Source organism: Protopterus annectens, chromosome 8.part0 (genome assembly GCF_019279795.1).
Source record: "Protopterus annectens isolate FY-2018-M chromosome 8.part0, PAN1.0, whole genome shotgun sequence".
Taxonomy (NCBI): Eukaryota; Metazoa; Chordata; order Ceratodontiformes; family Protopteridae; genus Protopterus; species Protopterus annectens.
Window position 1 is genome coordinate 790362869 of NC_056741.1, and position 23738 is coordinate 790386606.

Consider the following 23738-nt stretch of genomic DNA (forward strand, 5'->3'; position numbering starts at 1 on the left):
TCCAACACCCTCTCTATCCAACCAGTGCTTCTTGTCCCTGTCCAAGTAGCTGACACATACATACACACACACACACACACACACACACACACACACACACACACACACACACACACACACACACACACACTCTTTGAGGTCTGATTTACATACACACACACACACACACACACACACACACACACACACACACACACACACACTCTTTGAGTTCTGATTTACACACACACACACACACACACACACACACACGCGCACACATCTGGGAAAGGCTGGCACAGGTTTTCTAGCTATGCCCCCGTCTGCCCAGACTATAAGGTAGCTATTACTGCTATCAGTCACCACTTATCAGCTACTGTAGAGCCCTTAAGAAAGGGTGTCCAGTCTTGTTGTGTAATATTAATATTAACAAAAATGGTAGTTTACCCAAGAGCAAGGCTATTAGGAATGACCCACACAGTGTCACCAAATAAATATGCAAGTACTCTCAAAACTTAAATATCTCTACACAGATCAGCCACAATGAAAGGTTTAAATATAGTTTATAATAAATAAAAAAGGAACAAGACAATACTAAGCATATATATTCACAGTGACATCAAAGTACAGAACCACAGGAAATATTTAAAATAACATTGCAGTACAGGCTCACATAAATAAAGAAAAACATCTAAAGTAAGCTTTGCTATATTCTTGACTGTATCTAAGAGAGTTATACTGTTCCTTAGAAACGTACTTTATTGGAGAAAGGCAGATATTGTGGTGAATGGTTCTTGTCAGGTCCAAGACCAAATACCGAATGCTCTGTGTCACTAAGAGACTTCTCAAATTAATATCTAAAATATTACATCTGGGATAGCTTGCAGAATGATATAATTTCTGGTCATCTAACTTCTAGGTCCCAGGCCAAAACCTCCATTGCTAGAAGCTGGCAGCGTTTAGCATCTACCTGTAAAAATATACAGAGAAGGGCTTTTCCTCAGATCCTTGGTAGATGCTGGAAGTCGTAAAACAACTGTATTCCTTCATGCTTCAAAAGTAGCAATTAGTTCACTCCAAGGACAACACAGAAAGCTTCCTAGCATAGACTCTGTGTCTCTAGCTGCATTGAAAACTTGAGAAGTAGCCTCTTTATTGAGTCCTATAAAGTAATTTAATTTGAGATATTTTTCTAAAGTTTGCTAGACTGAGGTTAACTTCCTGTATCCCAGTTTCCACTGTTAAAATATATACATTTAAGCAGTTACAATAGTGCATGTACATTTATGTTCTCTTCCAGTAGGGCAAACTGTGGTTACATTTGAAACGGCACTTTGCAAATACCTTTATAACACACACATCTGTACAAGTAGCTTGATATACACATGACATACAGTTTTAATACATTTGTAACACAAGTATCTTGTATAAATCATTCCGATATTCACCAGTGACATATAATTATTTAAAAAATTCTAGCTAGCTGTGCTGGCAGTATCTCCTTTCGTCACACTTCTTCCTCCTTCAAAGACTCAAGCTAGTTTTTCAAGTGACCCTTGAAAATGTCACTTGAAAGGAATGAGCCTATCTGGGAATACATTACCCCATTTCCTGTCTTGAGATTCCAACTGTCTTTGCATTGCTGACCCCGTTACAGTGTTGCATTGTCATATCATAAGCCTGCAAACCTAGACTCCACCATAGTAACTGGGAATTTTGCTGGATGGCTCCCTGTAGCCATAGATCCCACTCTGACTCCTCCTGCCTTCTACTGCAAATACTTAGCACAAGGGCCTCTCTATCATGGTAAGGTTTCATCATGTTAACATGGTACAGTTTGTGCCTCTGCCTCCTGCCTACCAGTTCTACTATGTAGTTGACATCAATGACCTTCCTTACCACTTTGAAGGGTCCTTCTCAAACTGCCTGCAGCTTAGTGTGTCTGACAGGAATGAGAACCATAATCTTCTGCCCCACAGCATACACTCTAGCTTGAATATTCCTGTCATACCAGACCTTTTTCTGCTGTTGGGCTTCTGCCAGGTTCTCCTGGGCCAAGCCCATGAGTTCCCCAAGTCTTGTCCTGAGGTTTAGGACATATGCCACAACAGACTTCTTGTGGGATTCACACTCACCCTCTCATTCATCGAGAATCAGATTTAGGGGTCCCCTCACCCTATGCCCATACAGAAAATCAAAGGGTGAAAAAAACTGCAGATTCCTGGGGCAACTCTCTGTAAGCAAACAACAGATGGGGCAAATATTTACCCAACTCCCTTTTAAACTGGTCTACAAATGCCCATGGCATAGTCTTTAGTGTAGAATTTAACCTCTCCACAACACTATTAGTCTGGTATGGTAGAGGGTGGTCTTTAGGTTTCACCCCACAGCACTCCCACAGACAAGCCAGCAGCTCTGATGTAAAACTGGCACCTCTGTCAGTCAGTATTTTTTTGGGGGGAAACCTACCCTGCTGAAAATCTCTAACAAAGCATTTGCCACCTTCTCTGCCTCAATGGAGGACAGAGCCACCAACTCAGGTTATCTGGTAGCGAAATTTACTAACTCTAGGATATACTTCTTCTCTGTGGAACTTGGAGTACTCGGAGGCCCACAGTTTCTTTAGCTACCCTCTGAAACAGCTCTTCAATCATAGACAAAGACATCAAAGGAGCTTTCACCTTGTCTCCTGCCTAGCCTACTTTTTGGCACTGTTCACAGCTACCCTGTTACATCCCTGGAAATCCCAGGCCAATAAATGTCCTGCACAATATGTCTCTTGATATGCTTTATGCCCATATGATCTGTAAAGGGGATGTCATGGGCTATGGCTAGAAGTGTGAGACAGTAGGCTCTGGGCACTACCAGCTGCTGCATTACCTCACCCTCTAGCCCTCCCTCAGGGATCCACTCTCTATATAGCATCCCTTTGTCCCAGTATACAGATTCCCCCTTTCCTTGAGAATCAGGCACCTCCCTGGACACCTCCCTCATGCCTTGTAATGTAGGGTCTGACAGCTGAGCTTGTCTCAACTCTCTCTTTGTAACTCTTCCCAGCTCCCCTTCCACAGGAAGTCTGGCATCCTCTGACAGTGGTGGCTCACTATCAGCCTATGTACTACTACTTATCTATGCCCTTGCAGTCACTCTGTCCAAGGGAACATCATTACCCACCAGCAACTGTGGGTCACCTTCGGTCTCACTGCTACAGGGTAGTTCCCTCCCTGATGTAGCCACCTGACCAGTCCTGGCTTCAAGTATGTGGACTGTCTGGGTCCCCCCACCCTACCAGACCCACATGCTTCTCTGCAAGCAAGACTGCATGTAACTGCATGCACACAAGGTACTGCATTATCAAACTCATTCCCTAGCAAGACATCTGCTGGGATATTCTCAAACACACCTAGTTGCTTGCTTCCTTTTCCACCCTCCCAGTCAAGGTGAACCCTAGCCAAAAGTATTTGGAATGGGGTCCCTCCTAAAGCTTTGACTGGAGTAGACTGCCCAAGGAAGTGATGCTCCTCTTTCACCATTGCAGGCTTCACAATGGTTAGGTCAGAGGCTGTCTCTCTTAGTAGTGGCCTGTTTCCCATCTAGTAAAATAGGATATAATCTCTTCTGGTAGTTTGGTACCCTTGTTGTCTCCAGACAATTTACTGCTGGCATTCTGTTATTCTCACTTGCTAGTTCCCTTACCTTTTGTTCACCACTTTGGCTCAGTGGACATCTATATGCTACATGGCCACACTGGTTACATTTAAAACATTTAACAATTGATCCCGGCCATGTACCTGAACTAGTGGCTTCCCCTGTTACTGACGGACTATGTTGGGGCAGTTCAGACTGCCCACTATGGGTTCCCTTATACCCAATGGATTCTGTTGGGGCAGTTCAGGCTGCCCACTATGGGTTCCCTTATACCCATGTGCAGCACTGGGTATTCCCTTCCTGTGCAATGATGCCCTCCTTGCTAGGTATAGCTCCCATTTTTCCCCAACTCTTCTGCAGTATTGCATTCCTTATCTGCCAACCAGAGTCTCATGTTCTCAGGCAAAGTGGTAAGGGCTTCTTCCCTAACCAAAAGCCCTGCCAGCACTTCAAAAGTGGTGACCTGACACCCACTCACCCACCTGTGAAAATAAGTGCTTAGTTCAGCAATATATTCACACACACTTATTTGCCTTGCGTCTATGCTCACAAAATTTTTCCTATAAGCTTCAAGTGTTAACTTAAAACACTCTAACAAACCATTTTTAACTCTATTATAATTTAAGCAATCAGTATCAGACAATTTAGAAACAGCAATTAGTTCACTCCAAGGACAATACAGAAAGCTTCCTAGCACATATTCTGTGTCTCTAGCTGCATTGAAAACTTGAGAGCTAGCCTCTGTATTGCGTCCTATGAACTAATTTAATTTGATATATTTTTCTAAAGTTTACTAGACTGCGGTTAACCTCCTGCATCCCAGTTTCCACTGTTAACATATATACATTTAAACAGTTACAATAGTGCATGTATATTTCTGTTCTCTTCCAATAGGGCACACTATGGTTACATTTCAAATAGCACTTTGCAAATACCTTTTTAACACACAAGTCTGTACAAGCAGTTTGATAAACACATGACATACAGTTCTAATACATTTGTAACGCAAGCATCTTGTGTAAATCATTCCCATATTCACCAATGACATATAACTATTTACAAAATTCCAGCTAGCTGAGCTGGCAGTATCTCCTTTCGTCATAGTAGTCATCATGGAAGAGCACTTTGTATAAGTCACTAAAATATCCTACATAGCAACTAACAGCTCTTGTAAAGTCTCTAGGGCTTCAAATAACATAATTAAAGGTGAACAGATGCATTGTGCTACAATCCAGTATTTGTTTCATGAAATGTTTACTAAGATGGACAACAGCAGGTTTGCTGACTAAAGGGCTGAGCAAAAGCAGAAATCAAACCAAACCTGTGTAATGCACATAGCAGTGGACAACAGCAGAGCTGATTCTTTCTTGCAAACATTCAAAGGAGTCCCTGAATATGGTGAGGCTGTAGAGGAACAGATTATTTCAGTTGCTAGTGAGGGCATCCAAAATACAGCAACTTGCTCACAAAGTGCAAAAGATGCAGATAGTTAAATTCTCTCAAGAACCCCCTCCTACTCACCCACCCACCCAAAATATGTTCTAATCTACAGTAACAAATGAAAAACCCTGTTAAGGATGTCTGACAGAAAATTGCTCAACTCTGGGATGCTGGGCACTAGAAGAGACAGAAAAGGAGAATAATGTTGATCTGTAAAGTTCAAAATCAAAACCAAAACCTCACCATCCCTTTGCAGATGAAGTCAGACTTTACACCTCCCTTCTTACCTAAGTACTGGACTATTACTATACTATTGCAGCTCAGTATGAGACAGAAATGATACTGCCCTTATAGACGTATTTCTTGAATACCTTATATAAAGGCAGCTATTTTACCACGGTTGCCAGTCTTGACAAATACAGAAGCCATCAAACCATCCTGCGCAATATGAGAAGATACAGCACAACAATTTCAGTCAGTCACATTAATGATGATCCACTTAGGTGAAAATTAAAATGTAAAAAAGGCTAATCTGGCTAAACAACAGTGAAAAAAATCCATTGTGGAATCAACTTTGGGCTGTCTTCAGCATCAAAAACAAATGTCAAACCTAAGCTTCCAAGACAGAACAAACATGTTTTAATTTATACCACTAGGTATGGCATTTTTTTGCTAGAATAAGAACGGCATAATACCTTCTCAAAAATGTGACTTTACATTAAAAGATCATTTTCATTGTGCTAGTGGGAATTTTTTGATCAGGTAATTCAATAATACACTCAGTGACTTGCATAGCTTATCACCAGAACGTAATATTTAGACAGAAACACTTGACCTAGAATAGAAATGTTCTAAAAAAAAAAATCACCATTACATTTTCCATGTTGATGTTAAGAACCAAAGGGAAGGAAATAACTGAATGTCCATTAATGAGCATACAGAATAGCCCTGTCTGTTGTAGAATGCTGATAGGAACATGGTACTCAAGGGTGACCTGGTCCTGTGAATACTATAAGTACCAAAGTGGGCTTCCCAGTCCATGAGAGAGGCATACATACAAGGGGACTGAGAACATTATTGGACATAAAAGAGGTCAAAATAACAGATTATAGATGTATAACCCTGACTTCCACTTACAAAGGTTGTTCTGCCAAATACTAATACCAGTAGTTAACAAAAATCAAGTATTCACACATAGTTGTGCAGAGACACCCATCATTCTGTTCATCTGAAAGTACATGCTGAATTGTACAGGATCTACTTGATTCCTGGAACCTTTATATATTCATGCGTAAGATACCTTCAGCCTCCGGCAAATGTGCTTTATGACCCTGGCATCACCACCATCCTCTCTATGGAGGATTAATTTACTAATTAGGTGCCCAGTGCTCCTCCTACATAGACTAATTCCTGAAAATGAATCTCCAACATTGGAAGTGAAACAACGACCTCTGTATTATTAAATAATATAAAAGATGCAAGTGAAGTGTGCTGTATTTTAAGAAGCATGTCAAGGGAGCAACGTGGACTTGATTGTATATATGTGCATACTTAGTATTGTATAATGCCTGACCAAGAATTACCTATGATGTCTGCATGCTAAATAGACTCATAGCATTATATGATCTATTTCTCAGAGAGGGAGGATGTAGATCAGAATGCAAGTGAAGTGTGCTGTTTCTTTAAGAAGCATGTCAAGGCTGTACATGCATGTATAAATTCCAGACACGTGCACTCCCTAGTGCCATTTTGTAAGAGCAGCCAGACTGAGAGCATGCATGATCGCAGTTGTTAGTTTGTATACAAGTTAGTTAAGGTCAGTAAAGTTCTATAGTGATGTTTTTTTATAAAATAAAGATGTTTGAACAGAACCCATGAATACTCTTCTATTGTGTCCAAAGTAGGAGAGCGACAAAAGGTAATTTAATTTCAAATGCCTGTCACTTTTCTCTTGTCAGGGATCAGTGTGGGTTTTGTCAGACAAGCACCTCTCCACTTTGCAGAAAGCAGTCATCCCACGAACATGTTGTAAGGTTTGTCAATGTATTTTCTGATCTTATCCCAAGTGATAGCTGACTTGACAGGTCCAGATGCATTTGAAACCATTTTAGTTTATTTGCATGTTTAAATCCTTTTTGGATGACTACAAGAGCCCACGGCTGGCTAGGTGACCCATTAAGTGGCCATGCCTTGAGAAATATTTACAACTGAGTAAGATTTTACTTAGGCACATCCAAACAGGGAGGGAGTTGCTCCACTGAGGCAAAACAGAAGTTAAATTTGGCAGATCAAAGCTTCACATTTCAATATGGATTAAGCCATGAACTTTATTGAGCAAACAGAGGACAGTCATTCAAAATTACCTTATTCAGAAATCAGATCTAATGTCTCATCAAAAATGTCCACTTGTCTCACTGTCGGCAGGCTTGTCCACACTTTGTATAAGATAAAGCAATAGAAACTGAAGACAGATAAGCTTTGCTAAGCCCATTACTTTTCCCAGTTTTTTTCTATACTTGCCTGGAACCACAGTTATTAAAAATTTGTTCAGTTTTTGTTAGGCACAAAAGCCTAATGTCAACTATATCCATACCAAAACTGTCAGGTTAATTTATCTACTCAAGATTACACAGTATGCAGGTGGAGGTAATGAGACTCAATTCATTTCTAAAGCACACAAATTATTTATGCTTCTTGCCTACTGTATATAGTTCGTTGCCTTAGCCTATGCAACAGACAGCTTATACATCCTTAATGTAAGTTTTCTCCTCGCATTACTGTTCCATCTGTATGTCTTGCGGCTTATCCCGGTTAGGGGTCGCCAGAGCAGAACTCCGGTCTGCTAATGACTGGCAGTTGATTTTTATGGTGCTGAGTTGCCAGCCTGATGTCCAACCTTCAAGGAAGGCACACCCATTCACACATGCACCTACCTGCATGTCTTTAGATGTCATTTGACCGCGGGAAGGACATGCAGACTCCACACAGAAGGCTCTCCAGCCAAGAATCGAACGGGAGAACCTCTTGCTGTGAGGCGACAATGCTAACCGCTGCACTACTGCGGCCTATGCATTACAGTTCCATCTACTGCTTCTAAAGCACAGGCTGCTCTGGTTACAACACTGCAGTCAGTCTCCTGGCTTTATTGGTAGGAACTAGACTCCTGTTACAATCTACTTTACAGTGAGACTTCTCTGTAGTAACCTGTTGTACCATAATTCCATCTGTTACCCTGTTTTATATTAAAATAGTGTTACAATTTCTACTGTTGGGCAGTTGCTCAGCAGTACTGCATAAGTATCTTCTAGCACTGATATGTGCTATGGTAAATGATGTTCAGCCCTTGGAGTCCCTGTTCTGAAGCAAAATAACCTTCATAAAAATGTGCAAATGACAAACACAAACACAGAGAAAGTGTTCTGCTTAGGTACTGTTAGAATCATAAAAAGTGAATGGATAATATTAGCTCTCATTTGGGATTTGAACCTAAGATCTCCACCATACCATGGTGGTGTCATTGCCATTGGACCAACAAGAGCTTCTGTACTGATAAGTGTTGAGTTTTCCCTTTTTAACCAGGAATCCCCCAGCACGGTGATAAAGTTCAAATTACAAACACACATACACAAATACAGAGACAGCCCCCTGCTTAGGCACTGATAAAATAATAGAAAAGTGAAAGGATAATATTAGATTTAATTTAGGACTTGAACAGAAGACTTCCAGCAGGGATGGAAAGGGTTTATCAACAACCCTTGTAAGAACTACAGCACTGTTTCTTAATAACAGAGTGACCCATAATGCTTTCCCCAAACCTTGTTCTCATGTTAATTCTGTCACTCCCATACCTTGCTTTTAGGGGTTCCTATCAGCATTCCAAATGTTGAAAACACCAAATTTAATTTAATCGAACTGAAATGTTCGAAATCTCAGAAGAGCGAACTGACAGAACAGAAAGAAATCAGTGGGTCGTCATTGGAGTTTGCTATTTCCTCCACTGTGGTGCGATCTTGGAGTTGGTATATTTAAGTAGGGGTGTGTGGGGGCACAGCCGCCCACATTAGGGGGTGAGGGGGGAGAAGCCCCCCACTTCTGTCAGTGTTTAAAGTATTGAATTTATTTTTCACGGAACACCAATTTCTTTCCCTGGGAAAGAAATCGATGTTCCGTCAGTTCGCTCTTTTGAGATTTCGAACATTTCAGTTAGATTAAATTGCATTTGGAGTTTTCAGCATTCAATATGCTGATATAGACCTCCTTTTGGTGCTTTTGTCCCAAAAATCAAGGGACTTCATCAGAGTAATGATTCAAACAAAGCTGCCATATTGATTTTTGGGACAAAAGTGCTAAGGTTTTATTTTTTTATTTATTATTTTTATTACTACATTAGATTCTGCATTGATTTTACACTGCCTTGAGCCTATTGAAGTGAATTGTGGTGCTGTTCTTCCTCTATTCCCCTACACTGGAGTGTGGGTTTGTGCAACAAAAGAAATGTAATAATTGATGGCAATCACAATATACAGCTGAATTTATTTTAGCTTACATGTGCTATGTGCCCTTTCATTAAACATTAGGAAATGGAAATATGAAATACTTTAATTATCTATCTATCTATATAAATAAATGAATGAATGAAGTTAACAATCTTTCAATTGCTGGCACTGCAGAACAGAATTTCTTTCAAATCCTTTCCTTTACAGTAGCAGCTGTCACTTATATATGAAACTGCAAGGATCCCTCAGAGCAGTAATACTTCTGACACCTGAGGGAAAAGTGTGGGAGAGGGGACGGTCAATTCATCTTGGACTACAAAAAGACACTTTGCACAAAGGCCTGCAATTTAGCGACTGTTTTGGTTGCAGCTGTATAACTCCTTAGTATACTGTAAAACAAGCCCTGAGACACACACAAATGAGGGCCATTCAAGAAATAAAAAAAGCAGTCCTGTTATAAGATATAGGTATATAAGATGGCAGTGATTGACATTACAGAGGCAGATACAGGCTTTGGCTCATGGGCACGCACCCTCCCACTTTTTCTAAAACCATGATACAACCTTGTGTACAAAAAAAAATCTGCAATTTCTTGTTGATATTGTAAAATGCACTACGAATGTGGCATATTTTTCCGATGCAACCTGCACTTGCTCAATTTTCCTCTTTCTGTCATGTTTCATAACAAGTCATGACTAGAGACGCAATTGTAGGTGTCAGTCAAGTGACATGAATTTAATTTTCTGAAAGGCTTCTCCAAGTGTGCCTCCAATCACTTTTTTAAATTAAGTTATTGTCGAAAAGTAAAATGAAGGTATCCTGTGTGGGGAGGAAGGAGAAAAGAAGCCTAAATTAGCAATTGTACTACTAAATTTGTAGCGCTTCTTGCAGTAGTCCATTCCAGTACAGCAGCCGAAGTCAAAAGTTTTCGGTCCTAGACAGTATATGAATGGCAGTAGCTGTTGAAAATACTGAGGTAACGTTTTTATCGCTGCTCGTCAGAAACATGCTTTGCTGCTGTACTTTGTTCATTCAGAAACTGTATCACCAAAGCGGTACACAGTTGAGAGGATACATTGTTTACAAGCATATTTCCTTTCAACCTAGATATGCTTTATTTTTGAAACAAACAAAAAAAATCTTCTGTGAGTTAAAAAGGAAAAGTATTTCCCAACATGGTATGCACTATGTCTGCCTGCCATAAGTGAGTAAATGTACATGTATTGTCCAGTGGGCTGGTGTCTCAGCTGGAATTAGTTTCATTGTCTTACAGCTACTTAGTGCCAAGACAGCACCCCCCCAACCCTGAATAAAATTAATTAAATAATCAGACAAATGAATAAATACTTCTGGTTTAGTTTTGGTATAACTGTATATAGGTTTGTAGAATAATTAATTTAGCAAAAGGCTTTAATAAATGTTTTTATCTGAAGAAGGGCACAGCCTGAAAGCGCTCATCTTGTTTATATTGCTGCTACTTTTTATCGCTTGTACTGGTGAATAAATACTGAATCCCAGTGATGGTTGCTGTTATCTTTTTTCGTTTGAATAATTCATTTAGAAAATGGATTGTAATGTAGGGTTCTTTGTCTTTATAGGTGGCATTTTATTTAGTTCTTATAGTGCAACTTTTTTTGTTTGTTTGATTCTGTTTTAATGTGAGGTCTCCTCAGAAAAGGAATCCCGACTTAGTTGGACAAACTGGGTAACCAAAGTGAATTAGATACATAAATAAATACACTTTATTAATGAACTTTCTTGTCAGTCACTTATCAGAACATGTAAAAGTAACATAAAATATAACATTATTTAAAAAGAAAGAGAAAATAATACTTCAGCAGAAACAAGAGAAATATTCAAAGACTCTGGGTTAGATTTTATCATGGAAAAATATAGCAGGCTAAAATCTACATCTAGTGCAGTAAATTGCGAGTGATGAGTGCCTCCCATGCATATATGACAACAGGGAGTTGTGGGGGGCATACCTCTCAACTTCTTAGCTCAAGAAATCTGGACAAAGCCAAAAATAATGAGGGACAGAGGCCCAAAAATAGGGACATATTTTAAATACATCTCTTATAAACTTAGAAAGTTGATAGAATGCATCTATATCACGTTATCGAAAGTTTAATTAATCACATCAATAAAGGTCGAACTTTATTGATTGATTATGTAAAATATTGAATAACATAAAAAAAAAACTAAATGGCGTAGGAAGGGGGGCAAGCCCCCCCTGCACCCCCACACCCCCCACTTAAATATACCAACTCCGAGACTGCACTACATTGAGGTAAACGGAAATCTCTCCTTACAGAGATTTCTGTTTACTTGCACGATGTTCTTCACTTTCTATATTGTTGTGCCGACAATATCAGACTCGATATTGTCAGCTTACAACAACATGAAGTAGACCTGACAGAATTACATGTTTTGAGTTAGCATGCATTTTCTGAGGGATATGAAGTCAGAAAGTCAAATGTCTGTCATTATTTACTATCTTCAGTTTTCGATGGTGTGCCAGACAACACAAATTTTATGAGGAACAGACCAAAAATATGAAGCCAACATCTGGCAGTTGAGATCTATGGCATATATTGTGCAGTATTGAATATGACCCTTTTGGTACATACTGGGGCAAGGCTATTGAGAATTTTTAGGAATATCTCTTTGAATTGTGTGACACCAGAGTGTTGTTGAAGTGTATGACAGCAGAGGCTAAAAGATTTTTAGGCATCGATTTTAGTATTTCCAGTCCTATTCTGATAATATTTTGATAAAAGTATATTTTTGTCAAAGATTTTTGAGTAGGTAGTGATGGTCACTTAGGATGTCTGGAAGACTACCATCTGTCCTAATGTTTTTTGATCTGTTAGTAAGACTCCAATCTAAGGTTGCTTGCCAGTCCATTTGTGGACTCTATTAAATATGTAAGTAACTTTGAAGCTCCATAGGTTTATAGAATCAGATGGGGTGTTGCAGTGGATAAGCTGCCAGTCTATGTTTAAGTCCCTAGTATTATTGTTTCATGTTGAATATGTTGGGATACCCAGTATAGGATATTTTCAACTGTGGTAATGTTTTTACCTGGTGGGATATATATGGCAGCTAAATAAACCATTTCCTATTATTGATTTTGAGGTGTAAGTATGTCCCTTATCTGTTGAAAGAAAATAAATATGTTTAACACATGTTGCTAATTGTGGGTGAAGCCACAACACCAACATTACTACACTGACATCTTAGATATCAAGTAAACACAACAAAGTGCAGACCCAAGCTGCATATCAAAGATTTGTTTTGAAACAGGAAACTAAAACATTATGAGGGTTATCAGTTTGAATATATTCTTTACACTTCATGGAGGTGCATTTTCTTAAATTGTGTTCAGGTTTTGAACAATTGTAGTTGCAGTTTTGGTACAGTTGAGATATGTGTGAACATCACTGTCAACAGGACTTTTGAACCATTATATTTGTAAATGACTGCACAAGGGATAATGCTTCTCTTTGTATCACCAGCAGCACAACTAATCATGCACTTTGTATTCTGTAAAACCTTGCTTTATGCTTATAGGTCAGGAAAGGTGTCACCATGGTTTTATAATGAGATTTATTTTCTGTGGAAGAAGTTTACTTATGATGGAGCTACAAATTGAGCTGACTGTCAAATTTTATTTACCTTACTGGACCTGACTTCTTCTCTGAAAACTGTTTTCAGACAGATGTTTTAGAGTTATTACTTGTTGTATGAGCAGCAGTAACAGTCTGAATACAATCACTTTCTGTAATAATGTGCTGCATACTGTGTGCCATGTGCTGCGTGCTGTGTGCTGGACAGGAATTACCTATTTCCACTACATCAACCACACCCATATGATGTGCATCTGACTGTATATTGCTGTCTTTTTTACATGTGTTGTCAAAACATGATCTCTCCACATCCCCCCAACACTTTCACCCCACAAGTCAACTTTTCAGACTGTGCCCCCCTTTGCAAATTCTTGTATCCGCCACTGCATTAATCCCATTATATGTCAATGGCATGGGAATACTCCACTATTTCCTTATGCCGAGCAGGACTCATATAAAGCAGACTTGAAATGGATTATGAGAATGAGAAAGCTTGAAGAAAAACAAAATCACATTAATATCTCAAGTCTCATTGGCAGCCATTTTGCAGAAAACATTAAAATTCGATAAGGCGTAGTCAGAATGATTTTTGGGTGTTATTAATATAGCTCAAAAATAGACATGGGGTGAAAAAATAGATTTTTTTTTTTCATTTTAAGGTAGAGTTTTCCTTTAACCATTATGTTAACCCTCACTGTCAGCCTTAAAATATCAAACTAGCAGAATACTTTATGACCTGATGAAGAAATCAGATTCATTTTCTTTCAGACTTGAAAATGTTTTTAATTTTTTTCCTGTGGGTTTCCCAACACCTAAGTGTGCTTTCTAACTTGTCCATGTAGTGACTGATTGATAAAGCTACTACTGACTTGTAGCTCTGTTCCCAGCCATGCATCTGTCCTCACCAGTGCTTTTCAGAGGTGACCTGAAAGCAGTGCCTTGCTAAGAATCACAAAGTTTGCAAGCATAAAATAAGAAAATCAAGCCCAGTAATATAGGACGAAGCTTGTTAACTGTGCACAGCCTAAACTTCAGCAGGGACAGCAGGAGTATACATCTTGCAGAAGCCTACCTTTCCTACTGTGAGTGGTGCCAGAGTGCTAAGGCATCATTTGCTGCACATGAACAATATGTGCAGTTTCATGAATGGGCAATCACAGCAGCAGTTCAGGGGGGCCCTGGGTGGCTGTATTCCAACCCCCACATATATAGGCCAGATTGCACAGAAGCAGAGCATAGCCAAATATTAAGAGCAATGAAATTCTTGACTCTCTACAAGACAAATGCTATTTGAATAATTAACGGATGGGCTGATTATGTTATTTGGGTAAATGAACTGGTCTATTGGACCCTTTGTCAACCACAATCCAAACATTATGCGATGATATTCATCAGAAGAAGGCAATGCTTACAGTCAGTATTTACAAAACATGTATTGCAAACTACAGTGTGAGTCTAATATGTCAAAGATAATGATGTACTACAAAACAGGAAATATCTATAACAGCTGTGAAATTTCTACATTTGTTTTTTTTTTTCAGGGCAATATAATGCAGACATACAATATATAATAAAAAAACCTCTGTCAGCAAAAGTCCACACAATAAGCAGTTATAACCACTCTCTGTTTGCTGCTCTGTGTGAAAAGATTCACTTGCTCTCCACAGTTTTTCCACAACACTTCATTTAATAAATAAAACACATGAATGATAATAAGGTTAAGTGCTTTCATCTATGTCAAAGTAGACTTCGTCAGAACACTTCCATTTAATAAATGTTGGCTTTTATAAGTACTACTATCCAATCCTGACCGTCAGTTAATATGCATCAATAAAACAATTAAATATTTAAAGTGCTCAATGCCCACTTAATTTCATTCCTATTTCTACACATTACAACTAGTAAACCCATTCTTCATTATGTACCTTAAAATAATACTACACTTTTACAACTTAATTTAACCATTATTCAACAGAATAAATCTACATATGAATACATATTCATCATAATTAATATCTGATTTAACCTAGTTTAAATACCATTAAAATACCATTAAAAACATTTAAAAATGAATATATTTAAAAAAGCCATATAAAAATGTGTTGAGTAAAGTCCATATTGGGTTGTCTATGCAAAACTTGTTGTTGTATCTTTCAGCTTTTCCCTGTTAGTGGTCGCCACAGCAGAACTCCGGTCCGCTAATGATTGGCAGTAGATTTTTACGTACCGAGTTGCCAGCCCTGACGCACAACCTTCAACGAAGGTACGCCCATTCACGCATGTCTCCACACAGAAGTCGCTTTAGCTGAGAATCGAACAGGACAACATCTTATTGTGATGCGACAACGCTACCGCAGCACCACCACCGCAGTACTGTTGTCTATGCAAAACTAATACAAAATTCCTAAAATAAAATGGGATTCAATTTAAATCATATTTACTTAATATGTGTTCTCTAAAATAGACTTGATGGAAATGCTCTCATTTAATCCAGGGTGTACTGATGCATTTAACCTAATCTGCCATCTAGTTTCCCTTTCCCCTAGTTTTTTACGAATGTTACCTCCCCTAGGGTTGATTTTAATACTCTCTAATATTCCAAATTTAAAAGTGTCACAAGTTGTGCTATCATTAAGATGTCTCTACAAAGTATTTTTCGTATCCTTTTTTCTAATACAGTACCCATGGTCATATATTCTGTTCCTGAGGCACCTGTCCGTCTTACCTACATAGTAACATGGGCACTTTGTGCACTTAGCTAAAATATATGACATGTTGGGTACGTCAATTACCTTTCCTGAATCTAACCACTGTTTTGTTTGTGGCTTCCAAAATGAGAGATGGTACCTGTAATATCTCACTACACTGGTTTCACTGTCCACATTTTCAAGTACCCTCTTCCTTTCCTGTATCAGTCACTTTTAATATTTTTCTTTCTAATTCACTTTTTAGATTATTTACAGTTTTGGATGGGTGTTCACCTGCCGTTTTATACACAGCATCTTCAGATTTCATTATATTCCAGTTGGTCTCCACTATTTTTCGCATTTCCTTTACATAGGGTCCATATTGGAATATACATGCTCTACGGAATTTGGTACCACCTTCTCTTTCTAATCCACTTACTTTATTAGAGGTTCTAATGCACCCAGTACCTAATAGGGGTTTATATCTTTTACCCCGTCCTCTATTAAATGTGAGGGGTACCCTCTATCCTTAAACATATTCCCTATTTTATCCAACTCCTCAATCATGTCTCCATATTCTGAGGTCATTCTTGCTGCTCTAATATACTGACCTTTGATGATGCTGTGTTTTTGGCTGTAAGTGTGACAACTGGAATGCTCCAAGTACGAGTTGCTGAAGGTATCCTTCCTGTATATTTTGGACTTAAATTTACCATTTTCGACAAAAAATATGTGTATTTAAATAGGACATTTTATTCCTACCCATATTGTATGTGAATTTTAAATATTCACTAGTAGAATTCAAATAACCCAGGAATGAATGTAATTTTTCTGCACTTCCAGTCCATAAAATAAAAATATCGTCCAAAAACCTTACATAACTCGTAATGTTTTTTTGCCATGCAGTATCCAGTATGTTTTCAGTTTCCCAGACAAGAAGGACCAAGTTGGCAAAAATCAGGGCACATACCGCCCCCATTGCCACTCCCTGACACTGCCTGTAGTGTTCTCCCTCAAAAAATATGTAATTGTATTTAAACACAATGTCCATAAATTTCAGTATTAATGATACAGTGTCCCATGTTAGGTCAGTGTACTTCCCTATGCTGTTTGTGAATCTTTTCATTCCATCCTCCTTTGGAATGCAGGAATAAAGGTCTACCACGTCTGTTGTGACAAGTATAGTATTATCATTACACAACTCCGGGGTAAGTCTACGTAAGAAATCCCAGGAATCAATGACTATATGTGGCACTTTTTTATAAATAGGCTTTAACCACGTATCTATAACTGTCCCAAATGGGAAAGTCTTAGATTTGTTTCAAGATATAATTGGTCGAAAGGGAGGGTCCATTATGTCTTTTTGTACCTTAGGTATTCCTACAATGGTGCTTATGATAGGATATTCTACTGTGGAAAAACTGTGGAGAGCAAGTGAATCTTTTCACATAGAGCAGCAAACGGAGAGTGGATACAATATATAATGTTGAACATCTGGATTCATTTGGTATAGCTTTATAGGCTCATAGACAGTTACTTGGCTAACAGCCTTAGAGTCCTTACAAGCCTGCGCATATTTATCCCGAGTTGCCCCATTTTTTGGTGGTTAAGTGAGTGAAGATCACAGAGATAAGGGTCTATGGTAGTTAATACTGACTTCCTCTGTCCAGGAGGAACATGGGTGCCACCCATAGGAGTGAATCTGTGGTCACCCATCCATTGATCTAGGTTGCATTTGAAGAGAGTCAGGAAGGTGCTCTGTTTCACGGGAACTGGAAGCTTGTTCCAGAGGAGTGCTAGTCGCTGGGAGATGTATATATCCCTCCAGCATGACCTGTTCATGTCAGAGGCTAGGTTAAAATCCGTGGAGTGAGTGATCCTCGTGCAGATTGATTTATGAATGTATAGCATTTCATTCAGGACTGGGTTAGAGACTGCCCTGTAAGCCAGGCACAGGTCACCCATTATCAACCTGTAGGAGAGAGAATACAGTGACAGAGCTTTCAGTCTTTCATGTAAGACTTGTTTTGTGTACCCTGGAATTTCTTGGTGAGAAACTTCTGTGGTCTCTCCAATTGCTGCAGGTGTCTGGTGAGGTCTAAGTAAAAGGGAGCATTGTACTCAATTACTGGTCTGATGAGGGACGAGTATAATGGAATTATAAAATTCTTAGATCTAGATGCAATGCCTTTACTTATAAGCTGTACCGCATAGAAGGATTTCCTTACTACACTGGATATGTGGTAGTTAAAGTTCAGATTGCTATCAACCTGAGTACCCAGATCACATACCACTTGGTCTACACTTAGTGGGGGGTGCTGTCTATTATGTAGTTAGCAGGGGATGTCAGCTTTCCCAAAGGCAATAATAATGCATTTTTTTTGCATTTGGCTTTAATCTGTGGCTTTGGCAGCAATCATTTTTCTGTGTTAACCCTGTCTACAGTATGTTAACATTGTTGGGGGACTCAATGATTGCTTCCAATTTGCAATCATCAGTGAACTTGGTCAGCCACAGGCCATCTAAATTTGCTTGGACTTGTGAGAGATAAATTCTGAACAGTAAGGGGCCCAGACTGTGGTATGCCACTGGTGACTAATCTTTTGCTAGAGGTGAAGTCACCCACTTTGGCAGTATGTGTCCTGTCAGTTAGCCAGTTGGTTACCCATCTGGTAATGTAGGGCGTTTATTCCCAATTGGGAGAGTTTCTCTATAATATCTGAGTGGGTGACTGTCTCAAATGCTTTGTCTAGGTCAAGATAGGTGATATGCACTGTCTTTCCCTCATCCAGGCCCGTTGTGACTTTCTCAAAAAAGTTAGCAATGTTTAACAGGCATGATCTACCTTTAACAAATCCAAATTGGGTTGGGTCCAGATTTTGGAGATTACATATGTCCTTGTAAATAAGCTCCATAATGATTCTTTCCATGGCCTTGCAGATGAGGCTAGTCAAGCTTGTGGGCCTGTAATTCCCAGGGTTGATTGATGGTCCCCCTTTGTGCAGAGGGATTACTGTTACTGTCCTCCTTTCCATTGGAACATAGCCAGTTCGCAGGTTATGGTTAAATAGGGATCCAGGTGGGTCTGCTAGATCATGTTTTACATTGTTTAAAAGGGAACCTGGGATGTTGTCTGGTCCCATTGATGCAGTGTTTTTTGCATTGGAGAGCACTGAAATGACCTGCTCTCTTGAGATAATAGACTGAGGAATGGTGGCAGGTATACCTTGAGGGATGACTGGAGAAGACAGGGCGGTGAACTTTGCTCCATATCTGTCAGCTAGCAGATTGGCTATAACCTCCGGATGAGTTTGGGTGGTGCCATCTACAACCAGTTCAGCACATAGCTGGGTATTCCCTTTAGACTGTGATCATAGTTAAAGAATTCCTTGTGATTATCCTTAGCTAGAGAGGCTATTTTTGTAAGTTACTAGTGAGTACCTCCACATATGTGGGTTTATGTGTCATGTCCTTATTTAGTGTGGAAAGTGTGTGTGTGTGTGTGTGTGTGTGTGTGTGTGTGTGTGTGTGTGTGTGTGTGTGTGTGTGTGTGTGTGTGTGTGTGTGTGTGTGTGTGTGTGTGTGTGTGTGTGCTGACAACTTGTTTGGAATTCAGTTTGTACTTATGTACAACTCTTGCCTTCAATTTCATAGTGGAAGTACATCTTTCACATAAAGTATTTGTTTGTTTCAGGAGTAAGTGGTGGTCAGTATACATGAGACAATTGCTACATTGCCTCAGGATTCCCATATCTATCAGGCTGGCCAGAGAGATAATGGGAAACTACCCATCCATGCTAGCAGGCTCTTACTAAATGTTTTATTAGGGAAGGGAGTGGGTTAATTTGACAGGACTGTGCTGGTAGAACCAAGACTGCAAGAGGGACCTATACTTTGTGTAGGCTAAGGTTGATCAATAAGGCAACACTGCTCAGTGTGCAACTGAGTTGCTCCTAGAACAGTAGAAAAGGTTGGAAGGGTTTCACTGACAGCTGTTTAGGGAAAAACTGAGCTTCTAGGGTTTTGCATCTATAAAGGGCATTGCTAACCACTGCTGCATGAAGAGCAGCACCGCACAAATGTGAAGCTTAAATACAACCAAAGAGAAACAAGTTTTAAGCTAACTACCAATCAGGAAAGCACACAATAAGCCTTCCACCAGCAATCCCCAACTCAGACAGGGAGATTAGCCCACTTCTTCCACAAGGGTGCAGAAAAAAACATCTTCTTAATGTAGAATAGCTGGTTTGGAGCCCAGGTGTAACACGACCACACAAACTACCTACAACAGCCCAACAACTAACATACAATATAATACAATGCAATTAACAACTAAAGCAGCAGTAGACCGTATCCTGTTTATGTGTACCTGCACAGAATAGTATATTAATTTAATAACATAGGAAGTCAGCCTGTGTCTGATTAGTATTATATTGTATCAATTTACAACTTCAACCTGGCCTGTGAATCAATGGCAGCTGAAAGGTGTAATTACATGATGCTGAGCTGGTATCATGGACCAGTATGTTATTCATGGCCCAAAAACAGTTTGCAAGACATCCACTGCTTTATGCTAAGGTCACTGGCAGAGTACATTATTTGTGAGAAAGACATTCGGGCAACTATGGGAAGCTTTTTAAGATACTCATGGTGTAGTCCACATCCTGCTACTTACCATGGATGATAACCTGTATCACATAAGGACTGCAACCTAGAGACTAATGAATTTTATGTTTGTTTGAGAATGTGGCATATTTTTTTACTACCTCTACACTATGCTTGTGGATTTGACAACATTGGTGAGGTGCATTATCTGCCCCAAAGCATGTGTGATGATGTGCAGCTGGACAACTGATACATATCAGTTGGCATTTGCCATGTCCCAAGACTAGGTAAAATGTACAAGGGTGCAGTTACTGCCCTGTATATAATCACGAACCTTTTGGCTGCCTCTTAAAGGTATGCAGTGGTACCGTACTTATGTCCTAATAAAAGAAGTTTGTCCTTCACCTCTCCCACACTATATATAGGTATGTATAGCACACTGGGCTATCTGCCATACATGGCTGTAATGCTATACTGGAACTTCAGATAAGACCCTTGACAGCACCAGTATTCCTGTTTATGGAACAGATATTAACTCCTTTCACTTTCTCACAGGCGAATACTGTTAATGGGCAACAACCATTGAACCGGTGGCTGAGAATTAAGTCATTGGTATGCTGCATTAAATGTAAAATTTAGTGGCCATGATGCACCACATATGTGCTTCATTTATTAACAAATCAAGAGAAAAATAAAACACAATGCAAGAAGAAATAAAAGGCTAACTAGAGCACTAGCATTTAGTCTGACAGGTGAATGTGTCCTCAGACCAAAGGGCTGCAGCAGGGGTACAAAGACTACCACAGTAACCTGCTGTTAACCTTTGGTCATTACTGATTCTGGATTTCATGCGATACAGTGGCGATCTGGCGTAAGGAATAGGTTATCTGATTCTGTCCTGTTACAGTGATCCTTCCACAAACCACAGAAAAGTCCTTGAGCCTTTACTATACATCAGTAAAGCACTGTGGGCCTCCCCAAATAGAAATGTATATACTGTACAGAACTAGGCTTACTCCACCAGAACAAAAACACAGAAACGCATACCTGAAATAGCCAAGATCTCATTTAGTACATTACTTTTTTTGTAGTGCACGGGGCATGCTGATTATGCTCCAATGTTTGGAAAAACACAAACCAGTTAAGCGCCAGAATGCTGCGTGCCCCAACTTTAACAAATATTATGCTCCCTCTGTTTGTGGTATTTCAGGTCAGGTCCCATGTAAGGCAGTAAAATCTGCCTGTACTGACTAAGCAAATGACAGCGGCAGAACAAAACATTTGTTTCTGCCTGCTGTCCATACCCTTAATATGCCCCAAACTTCCTGTAAAAGGAAAAAAACTTAAGAGTTGCTAGAATAACAGAACGTGTGTTCACCTGCATAATCGGAAGAATGCAAACTTTGGAACTCAGATGTATGTTATTATTTAGTAACTTAAGCATCAGTGGTCTGCCAAAAAAACACATGTTTTATGAGGAACATAAAAAAAAAACATGAAGCAATCATCTGGACATCCTGCAAAAATCTAGGCAGTTAAGAGGTTTAAAAAGTGAGTATAAAAGTAACAGACTACACTACACTATCCCTCTGACAGTGCTCACTAAGTGTTTTACTGCTTTGAAAGCCAGGAAAATACTTAGTGATTTTTCCCCTTTAACTAGTAGTACATGTAGCAGATAAAGCTCCATGCACTACAAAGAATTATGATTGTCTTATCGATCATAACCCCCTTATTATGTCTTCTTGACATGGAAGCCAAGAATTACCTCTCAAGCTTCACTCTCTAGGCGAATTTCTTGGCATCCCATGTCTTAAGCACATAATAAGCTGGTTATGACTGGCAAGTTGATCATAATCCTCTGTATTATTAATTTGCTTTCAAATATACACAGTCATTAACTATTATGCTTTTGCATGTAGGACAAACCCACATAAAATAAAGCATAATAGTTAATATCCTACATAAAAAAAAGATTTTTTTATTTGTTTCATTCTCAAGAGGCAAGTTGGCCATACCATCTGAAAAATAGGTCTAGAGTATTTATTATACAGATGATTAAAATGGAATGAATAATAGATGGAAAAATGAGTATACAATCTTCTGAAGAAAAATGGCCAGGCCTGATGGCAAACCATATTCCAGGAAGCAACAGAACACCGAAAAGATGGTAAAACATCCTATCCAAGAAAAGGATCCAGGTGTATTGACAGGTCATAAGTGGAGGAGTGCCATCACAAATTTAAGACAGAATGATAACAGAACAGAAGAGACCAAGAAAAACATAATATGTGGAAGAAGACAGTCATGAAGAATGTGCTTAAGAAGGTAGAGTGGATTTGGATAATACAGGTTTTGAATAATATATGGAAGGGTTAGTAGGAAAAGGATCATGTATTTTGGTCAAGTTGTATTGAAGGAATCCCTTATTTGGGAAATGGAACTGCTGATATCCTGTTTTTTTAACTAAAATTTGGGGAGGGATATTTAGAAACATTTATAACATAGCATTAAGCAAAACAGCAAAAACAGCAGTGAAGCGTATGGAGGAGGTGATTCAGAGACAGAAAGGGCATTGTAACAATGAATAAAGTAGCGCAGTATACAAGGTTTGCAAATAACTGCATAATATCATGCAAATGAAGGACTACATGCAAATAAGTTACTTCACATATGCAAATGATAAAATGAAACAAGGCAGAGTGATTCAAGATGTATAAATCCAGCACTATTCTCTGAGATGTTAATCCATTCTGAATACCAGAACTCTTCAGTGCATATGACCTACACTTGCCATAATATGTTAGCTTTAGCAGCAATTCTAACTGAACAACAGGTGTTAGTAGCTGCTTTTGGAGCCAGTAATTGTGATGTTACAATTCATCACCTACTGTGGAGCTGACAGGTCTGCCAGTGCCTAATGTACCATTTCCTCCATGATCAGGACACTGTTGATAATTATCATGTATATACACAGACCAAAAGTAGTTGGTAGGCATGTGCCAACCTTACATGGAATCAAGAGGAGATACACACACTGCCCATCCCTGGGGACACAAAAATATGTGTAGTGTTAACCTTCCTTGCTACAGGAATCTTTCAGTGTCCAAAAGAGGACATGCAAGGAATTTCACATGCATCAGCCTATCAGATCCTACACCAGTTCCTAAAATAATTTTGCAGCATGTGAAGGAGTATGCATGTATTCTGTGGAAAGCAGAGAAGAGAACCAACACTATGCAGACATTTTACAA